This window comes from Meleagris gallopavo, chromosome 29 (genome assembly GCF_000146605.3).
Source record: "Meleagris gallopavo isolate NT-WF06-2002-E0010 breed Aviagen turkey brand Nicholas breeding stock chromosome 29, Turkey_5.1, whole genome shotgun sequence".
In the NCBI taxonomy this organism is placed as follows: Eukaryota; Metazoa; Chordata; class Aves; order Galliformes; family Phasianidae; genus Meleagris; species Meleagris gallopavo.
The window spans coordinates 4112979-4118416 of record NC_015039.2 but is presented as its reverse complement, the minus strand read 5'-3'; the positions used below and the strand labels follow the sequence as shown (position 1 = coordinate 4118416).

The 5438-nt window shown below is 53.8% G+C and overlaps 1 long non-coding RNA gene across 1 annotated transcript; it reads left to right on the top strand.

Annotated features, from left to right (window-relative positions):
- Nucleotides 1-1034, top strand: LOC104914622. Its single transcript, XR_796082.2, has 3 exons — nucleotides 1-25; nucleotides 373-422; nucleotides 786-1034. It is a non-coding gene; the product is annotated as an uncharacterized LOC104914622 (long non-coding RNA).
- Nucleotides 1035-5438: the final 4404 nt, after the last annotated feature.

Here is a 5438-nt window from a genome sequence, read left to right as displayed (position 1 = left end):
GGCTGCTGGAGGGCGAGGACGCACAGTGCGTGGGGTTTGCGTGGGCGGGGCGGTGGGAAGGCTGGTGGGGGTCCCTGAAGTGCTGGTTGGGGCTTCAACCTGATTGCAGCCTTCAGGCCTTGTGATTCTTTGCATTCCAAGCACAGTTACCCAAAGGTTCCTTCCCTGATTGCTGCCTCTGGAGGGATGCTCAGTAGCAGCACTCCCTGCTGCAAGGAGCAGTGGTCCCTCAGCCTGCAGGGGCACCCAGTGCAGCAGATGTTATCATAGTTCCTACGACTTTTCTGCTTTCCTCTCTTGCCTGCATACAGGGCTGATGAAACAACAAGAGTTTCTCCCTAACTTCCCTTTTGTTTTCTCCTTTTCTTGCAGCATCTCTTCCCAGTACTCCTCTGCGATGTCCTCACACTCTGGTAGAGACGGTAAGAATGCATTTTGTTCCACACGCCCACGGCACACAGCTTTGAGACTTCTTTTAGAGCAGCTGCCAAAGTGATGCAGGGAAAGGCAGCCCCCAGGGTGTTGCTGGGTGAGGCAGTGGCAGAGGCAGGATAGCACGGGAGCCCCCCATAAAAAGCAACCACAAGGAGAAGCTGTAAGGGTGGGAGATGCCCAGCATTCCTTTATCCCAGGGGTGCTTCACACCAGACAAACCCTGTAGCTGAGCAGCCAGTGTCCGCACACTTCACGGAGCCAAAGAACTGAACCAGCCCATGAAGCCTGTGAACAACCAGATGTGGCACCAGACAGAGTCTAAAGGAATTTCTCTCTGCCTCTCCCTACAGCCATTACATCCTCGCGCCAGGTGCGCACCATCGTGGAGGAGGTGCAGGACGGGAAGGTGGTCTCATCCCGTGAGCAGGTGGCACTCACCACACGCTAGTGGGACCCACAGCAGCCCCAGGCTCTGCCCGATGGAGCTGTGAGGCACACAGCTGGCTTCGCCCCTCTGCTTCTCTCCCGACGACTCCTAACCACGTGCAGCTGCCATCGTGCACTCTGTACACATTTAATAAAGCTTTGTTTTTCATTCATGCAACTGTAGACTTGTCTGTCACTGACACAGGAGCTCTCAATGCCGAGAGGCTGGGCACTCGTGGCAGGGAAGTTCCAGAAATCCACAGCTGGGAGCGTGGGAGGAGACGTGCGTGCCTGGAGCAGCAGGAGTCCGGGCAGCTTGTTTGTGGAACTCAGTGCTGATGGGTGCAGGAACTGAGATGTGACCTGGTCATGTTGATGCGAGAAAAAGGCAATGATGTTTTTAGACGGAGTGCCAAATGAGAGCGGACTGAAGCCAGCAAACACAAAGCTGTGCTCTCTGACGCTCAGTACCAGGAGGAGCTGCTCCCTCCTGCAGGCGGAACCCCAGAGAGCACAGCAGGACCGTGGCTGCCACGTGCACTGCACACAGACACGAGCACAGCATCAGCTGGCAAACCTCATCCAAATGTTCCTCCCGCCTCATTTGACTGCCTTAAAATCACACTGTTAGGCACACTGCACCAAGACTTTACACAGATATATTAATGTTGCCGACGGCTGCATTTAATACCTCTATAGCAACCACCGCTTAATCTGCAGGGGACGAGCAGACGTAACTCGGTGTCATTCTGACACCCAGCAGATCCCTGCTAAATCCTTCCTGCAGCATTCCAGCCCTGGGGCACTGAGGCAGGGTGGGAGGGCTCCTGCCTGCACACACTGGAGCTGCCGGGTTGGGCACACCGTGATGGGCACAGGCTGGAAGGGGCTGTGGGGGCAGGGCTGCAGGGCCTGCTGCCATCACTGACTGCGATCGCTCAGCAATTACAGAAGGTAGGAAGTGAAACATCAACCAGAGGGCAGAGTTCACCGCGCCGCGCTTTGCCAGGACTGCAGGCCTTGCAGCAATAGGGAACCATCCGACCCCGTGAGCTACACCTGCCTCAAAATAAAACACAGATCAAACGAAAACAGACTTCACCGTCAGGTTGTCTTCATAGCAATGGACAAGGGTGCAGGGTGAGATCCAGAGTTAGCTGAAAATGTGCTAATGTGCTATTTTTTGCCATCGGAAGACAGTGATTTTATCTCAGGTGTGCATGTTGGCAGCTACTGAACTCTTGAGCTCCCTGCAGAATGCCCCATGTGTGCCAAAGACAGAAAGGAGTTCTGGAAAATACAGCCACTGCAGATTAAATGTAAGTGGAAGGCTACAGAATCACAGAATCACAGAACCACAGAATTGTAGGGGTTGGAAGGGACCTCTAGAGATCATTGAGACCAACCCCCTGCCAAAGCAGGTTCCCTACACCAGGTCGCACAGGTAGGCGTCCAGGCGAGACTTGAATATCTGCAGAGGAGACTCCACAACCTCCCTGGGCAGCCTGTTCCAGTGCTCCGTCACCTCACCTACAGGAGCGGCCAGCCAGGAGCAGCCCTGCTGCCCACCCTGACACAGCCCACCTGTGCCACCGACCCCCAGGGCCAGAGCCTCCCATCCATAGGAAGGCCCAGCCTGAGCAGAAGGAGTTGCTGGGGGCTGCTGGGAGCCCAGGTCTGTCGAAAATCCATTTGGTTTCCTCGGAAGGACTGTACCAGGCATGGTTCTGATTCATCCATGTATATAAGCTTAAAAAAGCTTAAATTCAGCATAGGGCTCTGCAAACCCTGTGATCACAAAGATGAAAGCCTGTGCTCAGCATACATAACTGCTGTGCTATATTACAGCCATCTCACAGAAGGAAAATACCACCTACAGTTCACATCTGTGAAATGTGCGCGGATTGCCACATCCATGAGACAGACACGCTGCCCAGGAGTGTTCCACATTTCCTGCAAGATGCCAGAGCAGGAAAAGCAGTGACTGAATCCACCAAGGAATTCAGATGTAAGTCCTCAGCAAACAATGGCAAAACTTGGATGGACAACAAAACAAAAAATGGAAACCAGGAATGTCTTCGAAAGATATTCCATCAGCAGAGACACCAAGAGACATGAAGGACGTGCTGGCATCAGACCGAGTGCAAACTACAGAAGCACATACAGCGACTGGCACTCTGCACCAGCATTGTGTCCCAGCACGAAGGCTCTGTGTTTGCACTGCACATTTCACCCTTGGGAAGGAGAGCTGTTATTGCAATAACTGCCATTGCTGTTCCCATCCCACGGAGCACCAAACTGAAACCCAGAGAAATGCAGGAGAGCCCGCAGTGACTCTCAGTGCTGTGCTCAGAGCTCTGCAGCCCTGATGTCCCCGCGAGCTGCAGGGCTCGGGCAGCAGCACCTCCTGGGCAGCTTCACAGAGACAGCTGAGTCAACATGTAGATAAGAGAGCACCTGTAAGCAGCAGCACAAGGATTCTGCATGGGTGAAACTGTCTTAAAGCACTCCGAGACCACAGAGGGCTCCTCCCATGGGAGATCCAGTCCTGCCTTCTGATTCTCCTCACTCATTTGAGCCTGGTTGTTCCATGGGGCAGAGCCACCCTTGGGAGTGACAGCGGGTGCCTGTCCCCTTTGGAACGTGGGGCATTGGGACACCACGGGAAGCCAAAGCACAATTCCTTCCTTTCTAATTTTTTAACAAAATTAAGTGGGAGCACTATCCTTACCCAGGGGAGGCCTTTCCATCCTCATTTCTTCTTGAAGCAATAATGTTTCCTCGTCGGTCCTGCACAGCGGGCTGCAAAGTGCCAGTGGAGGTGCACACACACACTCATGTGTATACACACACACACACACACACACACACTGCACACTTACACACACACACACTGGGCACACTTACACACACACACACTTACACACACATATGCCCTGTGCTGGGCACACGCCGCTGCCCAGGGACGGCACAGTTCCCACTGCAGATCATTGCATCCAGCTGGGGAGCACTTCCAGCAGCGCTGCCATGATACACATGGAGAGCATCGTTATCAGATTGCTTCATCAAAAATGAAAATCTCTTTTAGTAAAATAAAGATGGCAGCTGCTGGCAGGCCTTGAGGTGTGGCCTGGTGTAGATGCACGTCAAAGCTTCCCATTATGGAAAGGAAAAAAACCACTGCGAAGAACACACAAATTGCACTGAAATCCCCTACAATCACGAGGGAAATACTTCTCCACAGAAGCTGTAGTATTCGTCACTGGCTACAGAGACTGTAGCTACGTCTGAAGTTCAAAATGGACACATAGAACCCACACCACATGTAAGGTTTTCTGGATTTGCAGTGCCAGGATAAAACCAAGGCTAATGATCCTGGCTGAATGGCACGGCAGTGCCCCAAAGCAGGCTGCACCGGGCACGTCCTTCGCGTGACAGGTCTGGGTGAGTTGGACTCCAGAGACGATGCTGAAGAGCAGCCATGTGACAGGCACCACTTGGCTGCACTAACATTATTAACAAAATGAGAAATCCGGATGACAAAGCATTGTAATTATCTCTCCTGTCCCTCAATTTAGCATCCCTAGACTTTTGTAGTCTCTTTGACACGCTTCCCCCAGACTGTGCTTGGAGGAGCTCCGTGGTGCTGCCAGGATTGGCGTCAGACTGCTCCCAAAATTCTCCATGCTTCTGTTTTAGAAACGCAGTGCACCATCTCCTGTGGCTGTCCTCTCCTGGCAGCAAATAGCCATAGCTAACCGCAGCGCTTGGAGGAAAAGGAAATATCCTTTTCTCTTTTACTTTGGGTAAATATTTGCATGTTTTGTCTACCTGCTAATGCAGCAGAACACATACCCTGGTGTCCTTCCTCTAGAAGGGGATGCCATGGTGCGTGCTGGAGAAAGGGAAGCAGCAAGCCATCACCGCTCAAGCTCCATATATTCTGTGCACTCTATTTCCATGGTGCAACGCCAGGTGCCCTGGCGGGACCTCACCCCACTGCTGCTCCCCAGGGGGTCCCCCCCATCCCCTGGGGCAGCTGCACCACGGGCGCCTGCACCCCGAGGGGATTGAGCAGGCTCTGCCGGGTGGTGGCACCAGCCCAGAGCAATCCCCTCCAGCAGGACTCGCCCCCCCATGGGTAATTGCCGTTTCGTTCCCCAGGCACTCTCACTTATCGTCGCTGTTTGTGTCACTGTTGTTTGGTTGTCATCACAAGTCAGACCTGATGATTCAGGAAGTCACATTTTTGATGTAGTTTTGAAACACGCTTCTATTAACCAAAGCATCTTTCTGTTGTGGGATCGCCGGAGACAAACGCCCATAGGGAAATATACCAGGTCGGGAGGAGGAAGAACAAACAGCGCTTCTCCAGCGGCACCATCCACAGAGTGGTATAAATAGGGAGCAGTGGGACCAGAGGCTGGCAGCAGCTCCTGCACCGCCCGCGCAGCTCGCGCGGCTGCACCATGAGCTGCGCCCGGCAGTGCGGCACCTGGGGCAGCGCGGGCAGCCGGGCGGGCACTATGCAGGGCTCCTCTGCCTCCGCAGGACAGCACGCAGCCTTCGAGCTCGCG